The 23,533-nt window shown below is 43.8% G+C and overlaps 1 protein-coding gene across 6 annotated transcripts in view; it reads right to left on the bottom strand.

Annotated features, from left to right (window-relative positions):
* LOC143933945 (galactoside alpha-(1,2)-fucosyltransferase 2-like) overlaps positions 1 to 23,533 on the bottom strand; it is a 299,455-nt gene that overhangs the window by 69,866 nt on the left and 206,056 nt on the right. For 5 of the 6 annotated variants that reach the window (XM_077457132.1, XM_077457136.1, XM_077457134.1 and 2 more), the window contains exon 2: positions 3,621 to 3,751. The exons of the other annotated variant lie outside the window; for it this stretch is intronic. The gene's annotated coding sequence lies outside the window, so the exon portion shown is untranslated. The remainder of the gene's footprint in view (positions 1 to 3,620; positions 3,752 to 23,533) is intronic. 6 annotated transcript variants of the gene reach the window in all.

Genomic DNA, 23,533 nt, shown 5'->3' with positions numbered 1-23,533 from the left:
CATAGCATGAAGGATTTTACGTCAAATCGTGGACTCTTTGACACCATGTATTGTATCCTGCTGAGCCTTCTCTTTTAGGCCATTAGACTTTCATTTATGCTGATGTCTCTTTCTGGCACATAGCTCCATTGGACAATTTTCAGAATCATTTGAAATGCTTCCCAAATTTTCTTGAGTTTTGCTGCAGGATGAGTACCGTAGTTTCACCAAATTCTTTTTTTTTTTTTTTTTTTGAAGTGTAAGTATTCCATGATCAGACCTGCACTCTGACATGACAGTGCCAAAGAATGAAGTGGCAAGTAATTTGTTAGTTGTCCAATACTACTTCTGCAGGGGTTTTCCCATCACTCCCTGAAATATTATTAGGCCCAGAAATTTCCAAATGTCATCTTTGGTCGCTGGTTCCCACTTTCTACTTCTTGGAAACTTCCAATGCATAGTAGCTTGTTGCTCTTGGTACCGGTTTGTCTCTGTAACTATTTTTTCAATAACCTCATCGGTCAAAAATAGTTGTAGGTATGCCAAGGGGTTGTCATCTTCAATATCCACTTTCATACCAGGTGCTGGGAATCTTGGGGGTGCTGCGTGATCCATACCACAGTCAATAGAGCACCAAGTTCGCACATCACTGAGCTCAGTTGCAGAATCATCGCTGTCATCAATTTCCGTGTCTGATAACTAATTTCCCCATGAATCACTATCGCTCAATTCTGCAAGTGATTCTGAATCACTATTGCTGTTTTCAAGCAGGTCATAAACCGATTTTGATGTCGAGGCATGCTTTTTGGATGCCATGGATGTTCTCAGGTTTCCAGGCAGAAAGAATGTCAGAAAGAACAGTAAAACTGCAGACAGGGCACTGAACAAAGCACTGGGGACAAACTGAGGTCAAATGATTTTATACACCAATGTAATCCAATAAGATTACAATGTCATGAGAGTGTGTTGTGTTTTATATTTTTTGAAATTGCTGCCAGGTTCCGCTCCCCCATGCGTTGCAACGCTCACAGGGAATGAGACCCGGAACAAAGAGCATCAGACGAAGGATCCGGCCACCGGACACAGCGGGAGTACATTGCAGGATCCTGGGAACAAAGTAAGTAACCGCTTCCTGGATCCTGCGATGCAATCCTGTGGCTCAGGGTTACCCCTAATGGTACTTAATTTTCACCCCAAGTCAAACTCAGGAATACTGCCCTGGAAGGTTAACACAAGACGGTTTTTGGCTCTTTTTTTCTCTCACGCTGTCAACATGAGGCAGGAAAAGCCGATAACCGGCTTGTGTTTACATCCTGCAATCAGCTCTCATTGTACACAGCTAATCACGTGGTAAAGGGTTGTTGTGATTGGCCCTTTACCCCGATCTGTTATCAGCTGAGTCCAAAGGGGGCAAGCAGGAGGACGTCCTGAGACCGTCTTTTCTGCTTTGTGACTGACAACAGTGACTAACAGGTCGGCCGACCTGGCCTTGCTATCCCCTGGTGGCGACTGGAGGACAATGTCTGTGTTTGTTCATGTTTTTAACCCTGGCTATTCGCTCAACCACATCTCTAAACAGATATAATAAGAAAGTTGTTAAAAGACATGTAATAAGGTGCATCTTTTGCAATATATTTAATGTTATGTTCTTATATAAAAATGAATGAAATTACTGCGCTTACTATGCAATGGTGAAAATACAACAGCTAGCACTGCAATGTGACAAAATGTAAAACGTGAATGAATAAAAATTCAGCGTTATAAAATTGACATTTAGTGTTTGTTGTGACAAACTGGATTCAAATAAACTGGTGCAACAAAATATGTGCAAAAATGAACTGCGTTGCCAAATCACCAATATCTCATAATACAATGGCATATAAACAGTGACTCAAAGGTAAAGTGCATCAGTGCAAAGGTAAATCGATACATACAAGTTAAAAATGGAAAACACAAATACATACAGTATCTCACAAAAGTGAGTACACCCCTCAGATTTTTGTAAATATTTTATTCAATCATTTCATGTGACAACACTGAAGAAATGACACTTTGCTACAATGTAAAGTAGTGAGTGTACAGCTTGTATAACAGTGTCAATTTGCTGTCCCCTCAACAAAAACTCAACACACAGCCATTAATGTCTAAATTGCTGGCAACAAAAGTGAATACACCCCGAAGTTAAAATGTCCAAATTGGGCCCAAAGTGTCAATATTTTGTGTGGCCACCATTATTTTCCAGCACTGCCTTAACCCCCTTGGGCATGGAGTTAACCAGAGCTTCACAGGTTCCCACTGGAGTCCTTTTCCACTCCTCCATGATGATATCAGGGAGCTGATGGATGTTAGAGACCTTGCGCTCCTCCACCTTGTTTGAGGATGCTCCACAGATGCTCAATAGGGTTTAGGTCTGGAGACATGCTTGGCCAGTCCATCACCTTTACCCTCAGCTTCTTTAGCAAGGCAGTGGTTATCTTGAAGGTTTGTTTGGGGCTGTTATCATGTTTGGAATACTTACCTGCGGCCCAATCTCTGAAGGGAGGTGATCATGCTCTGCTTCAGTATGTCACAGTACATGATGGCATTCATGGTTCCCACAATGAACTGTAGCTCCCCTGTGCCGACAACACTCATGCAGCCCCAGACCATGACACTCCCACCACCATGCTTGACTGTAGGCAAGACACACTTGTCTTTCTACTCCTCACCTGGTTGCCACCACACATGCTTGACACCATCTGAACCCAATAAGTTTATCTTGGTCTCATGAGACCACAGGACATGGTTCCAGTAATCCATGTCCTTAGTCTGCTTTTCGTCAGCAAACTGTTTGCAGGCTTTCTTGTGCATCATCTTTAGAAGAGGCTCCCTTCTAGGATGACAGCCATGCAGACCAATTTGATGCAGCATGTGGCATATGGTCTGAGCACTGACAGGCTGACCCCTCACCCCTCCAACCTCTGCAGAAATGCTGGCAGCACTCATACATCTATTTCCCAAAGACAACCTCTGGACATGACGCTGAGCACTTGCATCTTTTTGTAGAGCAACAGTTCTTTTTTTCAGATCCTCAGAGAGTTCTTTGAGGTGCCACGTTGAACTTCTAGTGACCAGTATGAGCGAGTGAGAGTGATAACACCAAATTTAACACACCATTCACACCTGAGACCTTTTAAAACTAAGGAGTCACATGACACCAGGGAGAGAAAATAGCTAATTGGGCCCAATTTGGACATTTTTACTTAAGGGTGTACTCACTTTTGTTGCCAGCGGTTTAGACATTAATGGCTGTGTGTTGAGTTATTTTGAGGGGACAGTGAATTCACACTGTTTTACAAGCTGTACACTCATTACTTTACATTGTAGCAAAGTGTCATTTCTTCAGTGTTGTCACATGAAAATATTTAATAAAATATTTACAAAAATGTGAGGGGTGTACTCACTTTTGTGAGATACTGTATGGGCAAAGCAATAGGAGATCACTGAAAAGTGAATAAAAATTCAACAAGAACAAAGTCCAACTTGGTCTGCTGAAATGTCCACACTGAGAACCAAACTGGTAGAAATGGGATAAAAATCTGGGGTACAAGGAACCAAGGCTGATGTCAAATCACCCAAGATAGTACGGGAAGTGCTCTTACCGTAGACTGTGGACCCACGTGCCAGCGACAGTGAGTCAACCAAGCTTAGAGGAAGGGAACCGGAACGCCAATGCAGGTCACCAATAGTCCCAACGATGCACACCAAGATACCATCCAATGGATATTCAAACCTGGGTGTAATAAGAAGAAAAAAACGCCTTCACATGGTGTAAGTCAAAAGGTAGATTTATTTTAAAAATATTATGGACATCGTGACATTGGGCATAATAAGAAAAAACGCCTCCACATGGTGTAGGTCAAAAGGTGGCTTTTTGTATGCAAATAAAATGTGATCACAGATTCCAACACAGTAGCTAGGCTAGCAAATCCAATGTGTTTCGTCCCACTGGACTTCAACTGGGGTATTAGCCCGATCTTCCACATTGTACATATACACATATATATATATATATATATATATATATATATATATATATATATATATATATATATATATAGAGAGAGAGAGAGAGAGAGAGAGAGAGAGAGAGAGAGAGAGAGAATAAATAATTGATACGCTAATAAACAATCGTAATGGAGTGGCTCTGTTCCCGGCACCCAAAACCATCACCAAGGGTGAGTGGTTTCGAGGGTGAGGGCCGATGAACGGAGAGACGTGAGGGCCGATGAACGGAGAGACGTCAAACATGTAACTCCATGCGTGATGTCCAAGACTCACTTTGGCCTAACCAGAAATAACATCGCCAATATCTCTATTAGCGTATTCACCAAGCCTTGAGTTGAGTATTAATCAAACCTCGATTTGGAAAAAAATAAAAACAAACAGGCAATGGGGGTTATTTACTAAAGGCAAATCCACTTTGCACTACAAGTGCACTAGCTGTAGATCTAAGGGGTACATGCAAGGTAAAAAAACAGCATTTTTAATTGCAAATGATTGGATGATAAAATCAGCTTCCCCTTTAGATCTACAGCGATCTACAGCGACTACACTTACAAGTGCATTTGTAGTGAACTTGTAGTGCAAAGTGGATTTGCCTTTAGTAAATAAACCACAATATGTCTTGTAAAGGAAGGGGGACCTTGATTCCTTGAGAGAATTTATGGCATTGCTCAATAACAACAATAGAGGTATTTCATTGAGTTACGAAGCTAATCATTCTATCATACATTTTCTGGACCTTGAGATTTCCGGTGTTGACCATAAGTTGGAATTTAATACTACTGATCTAAATGGGTACATCCTGGTAGACAGTTGTCATCACAGTTAATGATTAAAGTCAGTCCCACACAGTCAATTTTTATGACTGCGAATTAATTGTACCAACCTAATGGATTTTAACCTTCAGTTTCAGGTTTTGAAGAAAAGATTTATGGAGAAAGGTTATAGACCTATGGATCTGAATGAGGAAATCACTAAGGCCTCTGCCATAGATAGGAATACATCATTAGTAGACTGCCCTAAACCTATACAAGACACCAAGTCTAGGTGGTAAATTTTACAACATTCTCCATCCAAATACAGGCAAATTAGGGGCATTTTTAATAAACACTGGAAGCTCCTTAAAAGGGGCAGATTTTTGGGTCCCGTTCTTCCTAAACAAGCAGGTGTTAATTACAGAGGGGCACAATCCATGGGAAGACAAATTGCTCCCAATGTTATTGCCCCCCCCCCCCATGAAGACTTATTTTTTCCATGAATGCAAAGGGTATTACCCCTGTCGAAGATGTAACGTGTGTTTACACAATACCTGTAGGAGGAGAAAATCTGAAACATTCACATCCACGGCCACTCATTGTACATATTACATTAAACATTTCATTACCTGTGCCACTCGTTATATAGTTTATTTGCTGACTTGGCCCTGCGAAAAACAATACGTGGGACGTATTATTAGAACCTTTTCAGTGAGGGTCACTGAACATCTGGCCAGCATCAAAAAGGGACGTATCAATTACAGTGTTCCACGTCTTTATTCAAAATATCACAATAAAGATCCGTCTGGAACCTCATTTCAGATTATTGACAAATTTGCCCCCCCCCCTCTTTTTTTTTTTTCATACATGCTATTTTATTATATGAAGGATATGTTCCAGTGTATTTGACTTTATAGGTGACATTTCATATATATTCATTCCATTTTTAGTAGTGTAGTAGAAACATTTAATTTGTAAGACATATTGTCTGTTTGTTTTTATTTTTGTCAAATCAAGGTTTGAGTCATACTCAACTTGAGGCTTGGTGAATATGCTAATAGAGATGTTGGCGATGTTATTTCTGGTTAGACCAGAGTGAGGCTTAGCCCTTGTACACACGGTCGGAGATTCCGACGGAATGTTTCCTATCGGACCGTTTTGTCGGATATTCCGACTGTGTGTGGTCTGCATCAGACTGTTTCCGTCGGAATATCCGACGGACCAAGTTTTCCAACTTGCCGGTAAAATTTTCCGACAAAATGCTCCTATCGGACATACTCTGATCATGTGTAGCCTACTCCGACGGACAAAGTGCCACGCATGCTCAGATAAAATTCCTAGACCAAAGCAATTGGCTACTAGCCTGAACGTAGTCCCGTCGTAATGAAATAACGTCATCACATTATGTACAATCAGATTTTCCGACAACTTAGTCCGACCGTGTGTATGCAACATCACTTCCGGACCTCTTCCGGAATTAATCCGTTGGAATTACTCCGACAGATTTGGGTGTCGGAATCTCCGACCGTGTGTACAAGGGCTTAGACATCACGCATGGCGTTATAAGTTTGACATCTCTCAGTTCATCAACCATTGGAAAGAGGTGTTGGTTTTGGGTGCCGGGAATGGGGCCAGGTCGTTGCGATTGTTGGCTTCATTTGCTTATCAATTATTTATTTATATATATATATATATATATATATATATATATATATATATATATATATATATATAATGTGCAATGTGGAAGAGCGGGCTAATACCCCAGTTGAAGTCCAGTGGGACGAAACATGTTGCGTTTGCTAGCCTAGCTCTTCATATTGCGTTTGAATCTGTAATCACATTTTATTTGTACACATCAAACCAAAGACATGCAGGTAGGTTAATTGGCATCTGTCCAAAATTGGCCCTAGTATATGAACAGGGACCTTGGATTGTGGGTAGGGACCAATGTGAGTGTGTAAAGTACAGGGATAGGGACAATTGTAGACACTCAGGTTGAACTAGATGGACTGGTGTCTTTATTCAACCTTACTAACTAACTAACTATCTTCACCATGTGGAGGTTTTTTTTTATGACCCCTATGTTTGAATATCCATTGGACGGGATCTTGGTGTGCATCATTGGGACTATCGATTTCTGGTTCCCTTCCTTTAAGCTTGGTTGACTCGCTGCCACTGGCACGTGGGTCCACAGTCTCCGGGAAGAGTACCAATACCTTACCCCAGGTGGTGGACGCACTATCCCGGGTGATTTCACATCAGCCTTGGTTCTTCTAGTTGCCTTGTACCCCAGATTTTGATCCCATTTCTACCAGTTTGGTTCTCAGTGTGGATATTTCAGCAGACCAAGTGGGACTTGGTTCTTATTGAACTTTCATTCACTTTTCAGTGATCTTCCATTGCTTTGCACATATCTATTTTTTTTCCCTTTTTAATTTGTATGCACTGATTTACCATTGCATTGATGCACTTTACCTTTGGGTCACTGTTTATATGCCATTGTATTATGAGATACTGGTGTTTTAGTAATATAGTTTATTTTTGCACCTATTTTGTTGCACCAGTTTATATGAATCCAGTTTGTCACAACAAACGCTTATATACACTTGTCACACATGGTATACACATTTCGGTTTTATAGCGCTACATTTTTATTCATCCATGTTCTTATTAGAGAATGTAGCTCCCCACTTCCACATTATATACACCCCTGAAGAACATTACGAAAACAAATTTCTAAACGCATTGGGTATTCACTATCTGCAGCTTTCTGTTTGGTGCTTTCAAGTGGGAACTCTATAACTTACTACAGGTATATTGTATTATAAATTTATGATCGGAATAACCAAGTTAGCTTTGTACAACATGTTTTTATACTTTGTGATACGACTAAAGATTTTTTTTTTGGACATTTTTTTTTTTTACATCATCTCAAGTTACAACTTATTATGAAACATTACTCGCTTGTCATTTAAAGTCCCATATATGAGGGTTTTCTTTCTATTTATATGTAATTAAAGTGGTTGTAAACCCTTACAAACCACTTTGACCTACAGGTAAGCCTAGATTAAGGCTTACCTGTAGGTCCAAGCAATATCTCCTAAACCTATATGGTTTAGGAGATATTTGCCCGAAAACGGGCACCGCTGTCTACGGCGCATGCGCCGTAGACAGCGGCGCGCAGGCATACTGAGCGCGGCAGTTCCAAGAATGGAGCTGCCGCATTTGTCGACTCCCGTGCGCATGCGCGGGAGTGACGTCATCGCGGCTTCGCCGAATGACAGCGGCGGAGCTGCGAGACGCCACCAGCAAGATTGATGCGGCGGACTACAGGGGACAGCGGCGACTTCGCTGGCTCCTGTGTCAGGTAAGTGACACATAATGGGCTACTATGCGATGCATAGTAGTCCATTATGCTTTACCTTTGCAGGGAAAAAAAGAGGAAGTAAACTCATCAGGGTTTACTTCCTCTTTAAGGGATGTTGGCAACCATCAGCCACAACCTATATGAATTCTAAAAAATGCACACGACTCTTTTTAAACCTGCAGAGAATTCGCACTGTCACTGCACCACACATATGTGAACCAGCTCCATAGAAAGCCAGCTTTATTCACATGTAATGCAAATCAAATTTGGTTCAAAACGCATCCGATTCATATCAATGACCTGAGCCTTAGTGCCACTTTAGGGATACCTTTAGATAGGAAAGTCACTGGCAGTTGGTTACATTTGTAATCATCATTTTTTTAAGGGGCCTGTGGACATCAAGTGGTTAATAAATTATTATATTAATGAAAATTCATTAAGGTAATTATTTATTGATTTCCGTTACACATAGGAAAGATATATTTTGAACCATCTTGGAATATGGACTTACACAACAAGCATACAGTTTAATCATTTAATCAGTAAAAAAAAGTCAGCTGGATTTACTGTAAATAATACTATTAATATGTGTTGATGTTTTGAAAATTCTTTTAATATAATATAAAATTTGAAAACAAAATGTACATGGGGCAGCCATATATGCTCATTAACATACCCAGGATCTGTTTTCTGCCTTGTAGTGCTACAGAATGGTTGTGCTCTACTGCTTCTTTCTCCGAGTCTATGTGCCATATTTATTTGGTAAAGGAGTAGACGATTCACTTTGTAAAATGTATGTCCACGTGGCTTTGTAAATAGGGCTATTTCAGATGTGCAGCCGGGAGTAGTAAAAACAGATGGCTTAGATGCGGTTTTACTGCCCTCTTGTCACCCCCAGAATTTTAACAATACAGCCAAACAGGGCTGTAAACATGTTGTGACCACAACATTTTTAATTCAGAGTGCAGAGTTTAACAAGCGGCATGCATTTCTTCAGGTAGACAATGGGCAAGATATACCACCCTCTTCTTTTTTAATTGTCTTTATCTGATTAATCTTCAGAGGTCAGTTTGACCAACAACTAAAGTACAGTTGCAGAACAATGTACACATCTGCCATCCAGCATTAGTAATTACACTATTTTAGCTCCTGTGAGCATGTAGCACAGGTTTACTTTCTGCAGAGCAGTTAACCCTTTGGGTACAGATCACTGGATGTCTTCAGTCCAGGGGCAGTGTCCTCCATTTGATCAAAGATTTCTCCTCTCCACACGGGCCAATAGGGAAGCTCAACTCTGGGGCTTCATAGTGGCTTTTTACGGTAATCTTGCTGGGGCTTCCCAAGTTCCTGTCACAGGGACCCAAAATCCCAAGTCACCCAGGGGCAGCACCACAGAGTTTGAAAATCACCACCCAGCTCATCACCCCTCTGAAACACTAGGCAGCAGCCAGCCTGCAAGAGCCTAAATAAGCAGCACAACTAGAGAGCCCCAAACTCTTTACTAATGTCTCTTCACTCTCCTCCAAACACAAGTTCCTACAACAAGAGAACCATCTGTAAATCTTTATACATTTTTGTTATGATTTTCAACTGTATTGTTTTTTTTTTTTATTGTACCGTGATAGTCCAATTGCCCTCCCTGGTAGCCTAACTGGAATTAGGCTCCAAAGTTTCTTTAATATTCAAATTCTGGATGATGGTACAGTCTTTATTGTAATTATAATTAATTTATTACCAGAGGCCACATTAATAATTTTTCCCCCCAGATAATATATGATTGTCTTTATGCCATTTGCATTCTTAAAGAAAGGTGAATTCTTTAATAAAATTCACAAAATCTGACATCCAGCAAAGGTACGTACTTGTTTCTTCCCAGTCATACACTTCTTTTTCAGCGGACTAATACGGCGTACTAAGTCCGCCGGACTATCCGCCGTACTTTTGAAATGAATGGACTCGCCCACACATGCGGAGGAAAGTTCGCTCATTTCAAAAGTATGGCGGACTGGCATACCAACGGCCGGATTGTCCGCCGAAATGCGAGACCGACGGGAAGATTGGAGTGCAAAACTACTTGCTAAGTCCACCGTACTTTTGGGTAAAAAAAGTCCGCCGGAGGCTACACACGGGGGGATTGTCCGGCGGACTTGAGTTTGCCGGACTTTTCCACTGGATTGTTTGATCGTGTGTACGCGGTATTACACAGCACCATTTCAAGAGACTCAGGGGGGAGATTTACTACAACTGCAGCACACAGAATTTGGTGCAGCTTTGCATAATAACCAATCAACTTCTAACTTTGGCTTGTTTAATTAAACTTCAACAATAAAACCTGGAAGCTGATTGGTTTCTGTGCAGAGCTGCTCCAGATTCTGTGTGGACCAGTTTTAGTAAATCTCCCCCACAGTGTTCACACTATTCAGTTAGCTTACCCTAACACTCTTTTGGTAATGAAGGGGCAAATGTTTTCTTTGCCTCCCACCAGGGAGCAGTCCTGGCACTCCCTCAAAGAGCATGCAGCTCAGCCCTCAAAGGACTCACGTGATTGCATATTGATATGCGATCTACAAGAACATTCCTTCTTAAAGAGGAGTTCCCCTTAAAAAAAAAAAACAATTAAAAGTCAGCAAACAAATACTGCAGCTGCTGACTTTTAATAATCGGACACTTACCTGTCCCAGGGTCCAACGATGTGGGGGAACAAAGCCCCGCTCATTCCCCCCCCTCCGTTCGTCAGCACCGGCATTGCAACTTTGGGCACCCGGCTGTGGCTTCACAGCTGGGCACCCACTGCACATGCGTGAGCGGTGCCACGTGCCATGATTGGACGCGCAGTCATCTGGGATCTGTCCCAGATGACTGACAGGAGGGAGGGAGCAGAGCTGAGCCCCTCCTGCTCCGAGGGGAAGTGATGTCACCAGCCCAGGCACTGAAGGAGGTAGACTATGAGGGAACCCCTAGCAGCAGGCATTTAGAGGTGAGTTAAAAATGTTTTTTTTCCCAAAATTTTCCAAATGTTTATTTTTTATTTTTTTAGGAATTTTAATCATTTTTTTGTGTGTGGAACACCACTTTAACTTCCTTCCTGTGCAGAGCCAACTATCTCCACCCACTGGCCCTTAAATAACCCAAGATAACAAGTAGCAGTGACAAGAAATGCATGCAGCAGAACCTTTGATTAAAGGGCCCCACACTTCTCTACACTTTCCCTATTGTCAATGAAGGAATGCCCATTGCCCGTCCCTGTGTGTCAAAAATAAAGCCCTAAAGACACACATTATACAACTGAATATAAGAATAAGAATGCTTGTTTCGGGTCTGGATGTCTAGGTAGCAGCAGAAGTTCCAGAGATTAGTGTACAAGGAATCCACCCCCTGCATAGACAGTATTCTGGAGCCAGTTAGCACAGTGTCCACCACATGAATGGGGCTGAAGATGAAGCTGCATGCTCTTTCCCAGTGGCCCATGTTCCATTAACAACAAAGAGGGGCCCCATAACTTGGTGACAGCTAGTGTGCCCAACAATCTTTATCTCATCAGGCATGGACTCGCTGGAATTCATATTGCCTGCGTGTGTCCAAGAGTCCAGGGGATAGTGGGAGCCATGTGGAACTGCCCACGGGGCCCCAGCTGCATGGGGGGCCCCTGCACTTTTCCAAAAGCAGCTGGCCCTTGAGCCCATGCTGCCCCAAAATTGGGGGCCCCATGATGGCACTGAGCGTGATGGATACACAGGAAAGGCAGGCTGGCAGCAGTGCACCTTGATGTGCAGAATTATACCTATTACTTCACAGCCAGCAGGGAGGGGCAGGGCCGGAGCGCCAGTGATGCTCTGACCCACCTAATGCAGCGTGAATGCACAGAACTCGAAGACTGCGGGGTAAGTGCTGAAGTGAGAGCTGCTGAGTCGGCAGCCCTGAGAGCCCATCTGCGGAAGTAGCATTGTGGATGGTGTCATGGTGAGCCCAGCTGCCAGCATTGTTTGCACAGAAGGGCTTGGAATGCCAGAGGGATGCTCCCTCCTCCGCCCCTTTTTCTGCCTGCTTGCTTGGTATAGGTGAGTACAGTGCTGGGGGGGATATCTGGGGTGTAGAGGGGTCAGAGTTCTGGGGGATATGTGGGATGTAGAGGGGTAAGAGTGCAGGGCATATTCGGGGGGGTAGAGGGGTCAGAGTGCTGCGGGGGAATAGCTAGGGTGTAGAGGGGTCAGAGTGATGGGGGGGATATCTATGGTATAGAGGGGTCAGAGTGCTGGGGGAATAGCTGGGGTGTAGAGGGGTCAGAGTGCTGGGGGGATATCTAGGGAGTAGGGGGGTCAGAGTGCTGGGGGGATATCTGGGGTGTATAGGGATCAGAGTGCTGGGGGGAAATCTAGGGTGTAGAGGGGTCAGAGTGCTGGGGGGATATCTGGGATGTAGAGGGGCCAGAGTGCTGGGGGGTTAACTAGGGTATAGAGGGGTCAGAGTGCTGGGGGGATAACTAGGGTGTAGAGGGGTCAGAGTGCTGGGGGGATATCTGGGGTGTAGAGGGGTAAGAGTGCGGGGGATATCTGGGGTGTAGAGGGGTCAGAGTCCTGGGGGGATATCTGGGGTGTAGAGGGGTCAGAGTGCTGCGGAGGATATCTGGGGTGTAGAGGGGTCAGAGTGCTGGGGGGAAATCTAGGGTGTAGAGGGGTCAGAGTGCTGTGGGGATATCTGGGATGTAGAGGGGCCAGAGTGCTGGGGGGTTAACTAGGGTATAGAGGGGTCAGAGTGCTGGGGGATATCTGGGGTGTAGAGGGGTCAGAGTGCTGGGGGGATATCTGGGGTGTAGAGGGGTCAGAGTCCTGGGGGTATATCTGGGGTGCAGAGGGGTCAGAATGCTGCAGGGGATATCTGGGGTGTAGAGGGGTCAGAGTGCTGCAGGGGATATCTGGGGTGTAGAGGGGTCAGAGTGCTGCAGGGGATATCTGGGGTGTAGAGGGGTCAGAGTGCTGCGGGGGATATCTGGGGTGTAGAGGGGTCAGAGTGCTGCGGGGGATATCTGGGATGTAGAGGGGTAAGAGTGCTGGGGGGTTAACTAGGGTGTAGAGGGGTCAGAGTGTTGGGGGGATATCTGTGTATAGATGGGTCAGAGTGCTGGGGGGATTTCTGGGGTGTAGAGGAGTCAAAATCCTGGGGGGATATCTGGAGTGTAGAGTGGTCAGAGTGCTGAGGGATATCTGGAATGCAGAGGGGTCAGAGTGCTGCGGGGGATATCTGGGGTGTAGAGGGGTCAGAGTGCTGGGGGGATATCTGGGATGTAGAGGGGTCAGAGTGCTGGGGGGATATCTGGGTGTAGAGGGGTCAGAGTGCTGGGGGGATATTTGGGATGTAGAGGGGTAAGAGTGCGGGGGATATCCGGGGTGTAGAGGGGTCAGAGTCCTGGGGGGATATTTGGGGTGTAGAGGGGTCAGAATTCTGTGGGGGATATCTGGGGTGTAGAGGGGTCAGAGTGCTGCAGGGGATATCTGGGGTGTAGAGGGGTCAGAGTGCTGGGGGGGATATCTAGGGTGTAGAGGGGTCAGAGTTCTGGGGGGGGATATCTAGGGTATAGAGGGGTCAGAGTGCTGGGGGGATGATATCTAGGGTATAGAGGGGTCAGAGTGCTGGAGATATCTGGGGTGTAGAGGGATCAGAGTGCTGGGGGGGGTAATCTAGGGTGTAGAGGGGTCAGAGTGCTGGGGGGATATCTGGGGTGTAGAGGGGTCTGAGTCCTGGGGGATATCTGGAGTGTAGAGGGGTCAGAATGCTGCAGGGGATATATGGGGTGTAGAGGGGTCAGAGTGCTGCAGGGGATATCTGGGGTGTAGAGGGGTCAGAGTGCTGGGGGGGGATATCTAGGGTGTAGAGGGGTCAGAGTGCTGGGGGGGATATCTAGGGTATAGAGGGGTCAGAGTGCTGGGGGGGGGATATCTAGGGTATAGAGGGGTCAGAGTGCTGGGGGGATGATATCTAGGGTATAGAGGGGTCAGAGTGCTGGAGATATCTGGGGTGTAGAGGGATCAGAGTGCTGGGGGGGTAATCTAGGGTGTAGAGGGTTCAGAGTCCTGGGGGGATATCTGGAGTGTAGAGGGGTCAGAGTGCTGAGGGATATCTGGGGTGTAGAGGGGTCTGAGTCCTGGGGGGATATCTGGAGTGTAGAGGGGTCAGAGTGCTGAGGGATATCTGGGGTGTAGAGGGGTCTGAGTCCTGGGGGGATATCTGGAGTGTAGAGGGGTCAGAGCGCTGAGGGATATCTGGAATGCAGAGGGGTCAAAGTGCGGGGGGATATCTAGGGTGTAGAGGGGTCAAAGTGCAGGGGGATATCTAGGGTGTAGAGGGGTCAGAGTGCTGAGGGATATCTGGAATGCAGAGGGGTCAAAGTGCGGGGGGATATCTGGAATGCAGAGGGGTCAAAGTGCGGGGGGATATCTAGGGTGTAAAGGGGTCAGAGTGCTGGGGAGGCATCATTCTAGCAGATATATTATATGCACAGGACAACTTTGTTACTTTATGTATGTAGTATTTTTTGCAGTTTCTTTGCTGTACAGAATGATTGTTCATGTAGTTAATGCAGAGCTCCACCCAAAAGGGGAAGCTCCACTTGTCTGCCTAATACCTACTTGATGTCTGTTTACCTGTGCTGTCTCCATTGTAGGGGCCCTAGAGCATTACTTTGCCCAGGGGCCCATGATGCTATTAAGATGGCCCTGTGGATTGTGAGAAGAGGAATTAGAAGTGGCTTATACTCACTGCTGATCAAGATAGGTAATGAAGCTCTCCACTACACCAACACTAGCACCGAGCATTCTATTCCTTCAAACTACTGGCTCTTGTGATTCACCTGACAAGGGGCAAAGGTTATACACTATCTTATAGGCTGCTTTTTATTCCTGGAGGTGAATCTGCAAAGTTTCCTCAGCCAAAAGTATGCAATTCATGAAATTAGTGAATCTCGGGGATTGGCTGCAAACTCATGCAAGACTTGAACCTCACCCCTTTTTAGTACATATGGTCAATGGTAGATGTCTTTACCAGTTCCGGACCAGCCGCTGCAGTTATACTGTGGCAGGTTGGCCCGGCTGGACGAAGCATCGTAGCTATATGTCCCCTAGGGGGCCAAGACGATCGGATTCGCTTCAGGACTGGTCAGTCCCCAGGCCCAGGCCAATGATTTTTGGCCTGGACCTGGTGATCACATAGGTACACTTGTCACCCCCCTAACTGTCCCCCCCCCCATTAACCCCTTCACCCCCTGTCACTGTGTCACCCAGTGCAGTGTTCATATTGTTTTTTTTGTTTCAATGTTTTTATTGATTATTATTGATAAAACAAAAATTGCATGTTACATACACATAGTAAAACATAAATCTGAATATCATTGTAATCATGAAATACAGAGTTTTAAAATAAAGCAACAATATGAATTGATATTTGGCATAAGGTAGAAATGCATAGATCAATAAAATAAAAATTAAAAACACTTGTAAATATCTATCATATAGATGAAATTACTCCAAGCTGGATAAAATTGATTTAAACAACACATGCGTATATATGGAGTCGTATTAGTTGCCTACCTACATCTCAGAAGAAATCACAAAAAGGTGTAACAAACTAGAGTAACAATGAATCTGTAAATTCCATATTATCTCACGCACCCCTCATGGGATAAAACTGTGCACAAAAATTATTTGAGTCCTAACATCAGACTATATATAAGATAGTCGTCTGTATGGCTTTAAGCCCCATACACACTATCAGATTATCTGCTGAGATTTTCCTTCAGATTTACCAAAACCATGTAGTAGAAGGGCCTGCCTGATTGCATACACATTGAAACTCCTAAGGTTTGTCCTCATATTATATGGTTTTGGTAAATCTGAAGGAAAAACTCAGCAGATAATCTGATAGTGTGTATGGGGCTTTAATCTGAGCTACAACCAACATGGTTGTCTACCTTATAAGAGATTAGTATCCAGAATTGAGTACAAGCTGCTATATAAAAACAGTGAAATGTAATTTATTCTATTATATTAAGTTGGGGTCCCCAAGTCAAGCTAAACAGGGACAGATATTATGGTGTTATATGTAGTCGAGCACTTAAAATGTGACCAACATTACCACGTTTTATGAAATTTAATATGGGTATCTTTCGCTTGAGAGATCAAGCCCTCCATTTCAGCTATTTTCTCTATTCTGCGGAACCATTCAGAAATAGTGGGGGAAAAGGAAGAACGCCAATGAACGCAAAGCTTTGCTGCATTTATAAGATGTAATGTGAGGGATCTTTTATAAGTCAATTGCGGAATAGATGTATGATGCAGGAGGTATTGAGCTGGCGTGTAGTCTGGGGTATAGGTTGTGATTTTAGCGATGAGCTTATGCACTTCCTTCCAATATGGTTGGATTAAAGGACAATCCCACCATATGTGGAGAAGAGATCCGCGCACTAGATTACATCTCCAACATGTGGGAGGGATAGTAGAATGGAGGTTGTGAATTCGGTCAGGCGTTCTATACCATCTAGAGTATAATTTGTATCCATTTTCTTGAGCCGTAACATTTAGGGAGCCTGAATGTATGTGTGTATATATATATATGTTGCCAGTCCTCGTGTGTTAAATCCAAGGACAGTTCTCTTACCCATTTCTTACATGTGGTGTCATTTGAGAAAAAAGCATCTGGGAACATTAAAGAATAGGTAAATGAAATGAGGTGTCTTTGAGGGTCTGTTTTGGAGCATAAGTTTTCGAACGGCGTATAGTCTCTATACCACAGAGATTGGAAGTTAGAGCTTTGCAAAAAATTTCTTATTTGAAGGTATTTAGAATAGATGGGAAGCATGTCCACATTGTGCCACCACCCCATTCAGGGTCTTACTATTACAACTATAAGGGGTTTAATAGTGTAGTGTTAATGGCGGCACAATATGAATTCATGTATGTGGACGTGGGGAAGAATGGTCGGATGGAGGAGTCTTCGCCAAGACGGAGTTTTACCAGCATCTCCAGACTGGTGACCTGGCATTGCCACCTGATGCAGATAACGTGGAAGGACTGCCCTTTGTCTTCATTGCTGATGAAGCGTTCGGTCTGGGCGAGTACCTGATGAGGCCATTCCCCCAAAGGACCCTCACCCCGGAGAGGAGGGTTTTTAACTACCGGCTGGCCAGAGCAAGAAGAGTTGTTGAGAATACCTTCGGGATAATGCCAGCCGGTTACGCCTGTTTCTGACAGCAATCCATATGGCGGACTACAAAATAAACCACATCATCCTGTGCGGTTGCATCCTACATAATTATTTAAGGAAACCGTCTCATAATTATCTAGCTTCAGTTGGACCTGAGGTATGACTTGTTCCTGAAACTTCCCTGACAGGCCTGTATGCTGGCCGTACTGGCTTGGCACCCCAAAGTGCCCATCAAGTTCGGGGGAGATATGGGAATTATGTTATGGGTGGGGGGCTATTGCAATGCCAGACAATGTTTAAAGTGTATATTAATTAAAAAGAATTTCTGATAAAATCTAGAATTTGATTTATTGCTTGCTTTTCTTTTTAGCTGTCTCCTATGTTCTCCTAGTGCACTTGAAGTGCCAAGTGGATTTCCCTTTAGTAAATAAGCCCCATTGTCACTATAAACACAACATGACTTGTGGTCTTTCAAAATGTTTACTCTGCACATTCACACATGTGCGGTTATAAAATCTGTTTAAACTTTATTTTTGATTTTTCACAATATCTTTTTTGGTTTTATATTTTTTACTCAATATAATTTTTTTTCTTTTGTTTTCACAATTATTTTTTTTCATCAATATATTGTTATTATTTTTATATATATATATATATATATATATATATATATATATATATATATATATATATATATATATATATATATATACAGTGCCTTGCAAAAGCATTCGGCCCCCTTGAACTTTTCAACCTTTTGCCACATTTCAGGCTTCAAACATAAAGATATTACATTTTTATTTTTTGTGAAGAATCACCAACAAGTGGGACACAATTGTGAAGTGGAACGAAATCTATTGGATTTTTGAAACTTTTTTAACTAATAAAAAAATGAAAAGTGGGGCGTGCAAAATTATTCGGCCCCCTTGCGTTAATACCTTGTAGAGCCACCTTTTGCTGCGATTACAGCTGCAAGTCGCTTGGGGTATGTCTCTATCAGTTTTGCACATCTAGAGACTGAAATTCTTGCCCATTCTTCCTTGCAAAACAGCTCGAGCTCAGTGAGGTTGGATGGAGAGCGTTTGTGAACAGCAGTTTTCGGCTCTTTCCACAGATTGTCGATTGGATTCAGGTCTGGACTTTGACTTGGCCATTCTAACACCTGGATACGTTTATTTGTGAACCATTCCTTTGTAGATTTTGCTGTATGTTTGGGATCATTGTCTTGTTGGTCTGATACTCCTTCCATTTCAAAATGATTGCTTGCACAGTGCTCCTTGGGATGTTTAAAGCTTAGGAAATCTTTTTGTATCCAAATCCGGCTTTAAACTTCTCCACAACAGTATTACGGACCTGCCTGGTGTGTTCCTTGGTCTTCATGATGCTCTCTGCGCTTTCAACAGAACCCCCGAGACTATCACAGAGCAGGTGCATTTATACAGAGACTTGATTACACACAGGTGGATTCTATTTATCACCATCAGTCATTTAGGACAACATTGGATCATTCAGAGATCCTCGCTGAACTTCTGGAGTGAGTTTGCTGCACTGAAAGTAAAGGGGCCGAATAATTTTGCACGCACCACTTTTCAGTTTTTTATTTGCTAAAAAAGTTTAAAATATCCAATAGATTTCGTTCCACTTCACAATTGTGTCCCACTTGTTGGTGATTCTTCACAAAAAATAAAAATTTTATATCTTTATGTTTGAAGCCTGAAATGTGGCAAAAGGTTGAAAAGTTCAAGGGGGCTGAATACTTTCGCAAGGCACTATATATATATATATATATAATTTATATATATTTTTTTTTTAGAAACAGGCATGTTTTAAAACATAACATACACAAATCTGGAACTTACAAAGTTCAACGTATAAAAATTGTAGGCAATATCAAACGTATCAATGGACGTGTTTTGTGGGTGTAATCCCTTCCTCTCACCTGCTAGCATTATGAGGAAGGGGTTGCACCCACAAAACATGTACATTGAGATCCCCTGATGGCAGATAGCACATGTTGACACACCCTGTACATCTTCAAAATTTGTCTTTTAACATTTTAAAAATTTAAAAACACAGAATGTGGTCATCTCAAAAGGAAATGAAGAATATGATCGATTTTTTTTTAGGGAAAAAGGGATTAGATACTCCCCAAAACTCGATCATGGTCTTCATTTCCTACTGCATGATGTTCAGCCGACTGCGCATGGCATCGATCTCCCCATTCCAGGGCATGATCTTGGCAATGAGGGTTTGTGCGCTGGCGCTAGTAAATGGTTCAGCCGCTTCCCCTTCCACAACCAGAACATCACCTAAAATTCATGAAAAAATATGTATTTAGAAATATGCAGGCATAAATAGATTAACTGAAACTGGGGTGTCAGACTCTCACCTGGTAGGGTGCCCAAGTTGCCCAGATCCTCCACCTCTCCTTCTTCCACATCCTCGGGGGGGGGCTGGGGCTTCATTCTCATTCATGCTGGCGAGGGTATAGTTAGCACACAGATATTTGTGTCCAGAAATAGGAATATGAAACATCGAAATGAAGTGGTGTACAATTGTCTGTTTGGGAAGAGATCCAAGTTGAAGACATGATTAAAATTCTCTATTAAATAAACTGCAATACTTATTTCACAGATGGAGACACCCCAAGTATCCCCTGGAGCACCTGTGTGGGTTACCCTAAAAAATGTTCTCTGGTGTCCCACACTAGTGCTTCCGAGTCAGGAAGATGTGTTAACAGCTGCTGAGTGTATTCTCCTTACATTCCACTGAATCAAGTTTGCAATTCATTCTAGTTTCCAAGACATCTACACAACAATATCCTAAACTTCTTTTAATAGGACAAATTAGCATGACCAAAATGCAGGTATAGGGGCGTGTCCGGACAAGCAAGAAGACAGTCGCACTTCGGATGAGCTCCGCCGCCTCGGAGGCAATCCGCTGCCATCCAGTGCCGTCGACAGCTCCTTTCGCCTCCAGACCCTCCGCACCAGCATCTGGGCTCCCTCGGAGCTGATCTGTGCCATTTTGGTGGCCAGGCCACATCGCGGCCCGTTCCGAGGACATCTCCATCCCCGGATCTCCGGCCGCCATCTTGCGGCCTACAAGGCCTCCGGATCCACCGGCATTTCCCACGGCGCTCTACCGGAACATCGGAGGCCCCCCTCTGCCAGCATTAGCGGCGGTGCCCAAGGCCGAACAGCGGACCGCAGAGCTCCTGCCCCACGGCGGTCCGCCGGTACAGCGTTCTGGCCTGCGGCCGGTTTCATCACCCGGCATTAGGCTGTCCTTTTGCGGCCCTCGAGGCCCACGGATCGTCCGGGACTTGTTGCGGGGGCCATCCGAACTAACGATCATCCACCCCGGCTGGCTCTCGGTCTCTCGGCCGCTCGTCCACCCTGTGATCCGTATTGCGGCCTTCTCGGGCCTCCGGGAGCCGTCCGCCATCTTGAGGCCTGCTCCAGCTTCTCCAGGCTGCCTCCTCTCGTTTTCCATCACCAGAGGACCCGAGCTGCAGAGTCATTGAGCCCCAGGGGAGACCAGAGGAGCTCTACCTGATTCAAGCACTAAGGTGAGAGACGGGCAGCTTGATACACCCCTAACCCACCCACAGCCTTACTGTCCCCCCGTACTGTGACTCCCACCCAGCTACATTATAATTATATTACCATCCTCTCCCTGCTATATCACAGCAACACATCTCCTTGGGGGGTTCTCTCAGGCCAAGGCGCAGACAAGTCTACATCCCCTCCCTATCTTATCCCCACTTCCAGCTGCAGCCACCCCCTCTCTACCCCATAACAGCCCGGAATTGCTCTCTGTGGGTCCCCAAGAGCAACCCCCAAGTACTCTTCCGGCAAAATGTAGCCGCACAATGATCTTGACACAGGCTATAACCCTGAGACCATGAAATAAAATGGACTAAAGATATACTCACATACAATTGGGGACGCTTGCGAGCCGCGATGCAGTTCAGCATACATATCCAATAATCCCATAGATTCAGCGAGGATTCATTACGACAGATAGTGTTCTATTGCCTTTAATAGTAATTTTTCACATAAAAATCCATACATTTCATACTAGTGCATGCCGTCGGGCAGGAAGGCGAACAATCGCCGTGCGCAACAGCACTTATTAACCACATACCCACTACGCAATAAGGAGCAAAAGAACATGGCTCAAAAGGGCACCAGCTCATCACCGGAGCAGCCCTGCACGGCCGTCACTGGCCCTCAAGTAAAGTCTCCTTCAAAACAAAATATCAACGATCTCCCCTCCCAGATCACAAAGGCTGACTTGGATTCCAGTCTAACCAAGATCTACGAAAAACTTGTAGACAAAATACAGTGTGAACTCCAAAAAACAACAAACACACTTACCCAAGAAATTGCTACTCTAGGAAATCGCACACATGTTCTAGAAACCAAACATGATGAACTTACACTTGCGCACAACGATCTTAGAAGGGACTTTGAGCTCTTGGCAGAAAACCACTCTTACTTACAATCACAAGTGGAGGATTTGGACAATCGCAACCGCAGAAATAATCTACGGATTCGCGGCATCCCAGAGTCTGTCACGGAATTGTTACCTGCGGTGTCCAAGTTGTTCCACAGCCTCCTCCCAGATTTACCTCCGTCCTCATTTATGTGCGATAGGATTCATAGGGCCCTGCACCCCAAGCCTCCCCCAGATAATCCCTCACGGGACATTATATTGTGCATGAAAGACTTCCTCATAAAAGAAAGTATACTTAGAGCATCTAGGAACATGCAAAATATTGAATTGGATGGCTCGAGAATCCAAATATTCCCAGATATCTCACAAGCCACCCTGGAGAGGAGACGCAAAATGAAAGAGATAACATCGGTATTACAATCAGCTCATATCAGATACCGGTGGGGTTTCCCGTTTAAATTAACAGTCCCTCACAATGGTACTACTTACACAGTTGTCAATATCTCAGAAGGTAAAGATCTTCTAGTAAAATTGGGACTCCTGGACCCGGGCACAGTTGCAAGACCACCTTCTACTCCTCATACCTCACCTATCTGGGCCACCCCGGCCACACGCCGAGGACAAGGAAGATGGCGCCCCTCACTCAGAAATTTAGACCCCTGAAGCTATATTTGTGCTCTGCCGACTGCTTTATCTCCATTCTTTTACAGGAGCGGAGGAAACCCCCCCCCCCCCCTTTTTTTTTTTTTTTTTTTTTTTTTTTTTTCCTCTTACGCTTGATCCTAAGACCAATTTTTATAGTTTTTTATTCAGCAAGCACTAAAGTTTGACTTATTACGATTGGTACTTAGCAGCTATATTCCTTCAGAAAGTATCAGTTCGGTATTTACATAATCTTTACTATGGGATTTCATGCGTATGTATACACTTATTACACCCCTCCCCTTTTTTTTTTTTTCTTTTTTCTCTTCTTCTCTCTCTTTCTCTCCCACTTTCCTTACTGGACCCTAATACATAACCTTTATTGTTCAAATGATTCTAAATCTTTATATGAGTATTATTAGGATCAATATTCAGCAGTTACACAACGTTAAGATATTTCGAGTTGGTTTTATATAACCCCCTATACATGTTTCTATGTGACACTGTGCTCCTGTGGTACGGAGAAAAGGAAGGGGAATTTCCTAAAGATAAACATTTTTATTTTTATTTAAAAAAAAAATTTTCTCCCCCTTTTCCTCCTCTCTCTAAGGGGCAATAGCACACTCTTGGTTTACTCTTTTTATAGTTTATAAAATCCTCGCTGAGGCTGTTCTGCTCCGCCTCTGCTAGTTTGTTCCCCTACTCACAAAGGACTCCATAAGCATGATTCACCTGGTGGATACGCTTCTACTAATGAACATGCTTTCCATGGTTTTTTTGGAGGATGCTCCATTTGTGAGTTATGGACATTATGGTCCACAACAATGTTCTTTTTGGTCAGTTAGTGCTCCTCACACTGACCCCCATGTTATTAATGACTATAATTCATTTATTTACTGTACTGTTCTTTATGTTTCGACACATTTGAATAGGTCAAACAAATATTCTCTACGTTATTTAATGCAATATGATGGTGAGATTTTATGCTGGGTAGCACTCACACTGTTCAGGTTCTTAGAATATGTTTGGTTCTACACTTTAAGAACCTCAATCTACATTGTTTACGGGTATAGGTACAATATATCACTTA

Source organism: Lithobates pipiens, unplaced genomic scaffold, assembly GCF_037356315.1.
Source record: "Lithobates pipiens isolate NorthernLeopardFrog02 unplaced genomic scaffold, aLitPip1_a1.2 Scaffold_27, whole genome shotgun sequence".
NCBI lineage: Eukaryota > Metazoa > Chordata > Amphibia > Anura > Ranidae > Lithobates > Lithobates pipiens.
The sequence above is the reverse complement of the archived record's forward strand: the minus strand, read 5'-3'. Positions and strand labels throughout refer to the sequence as shown.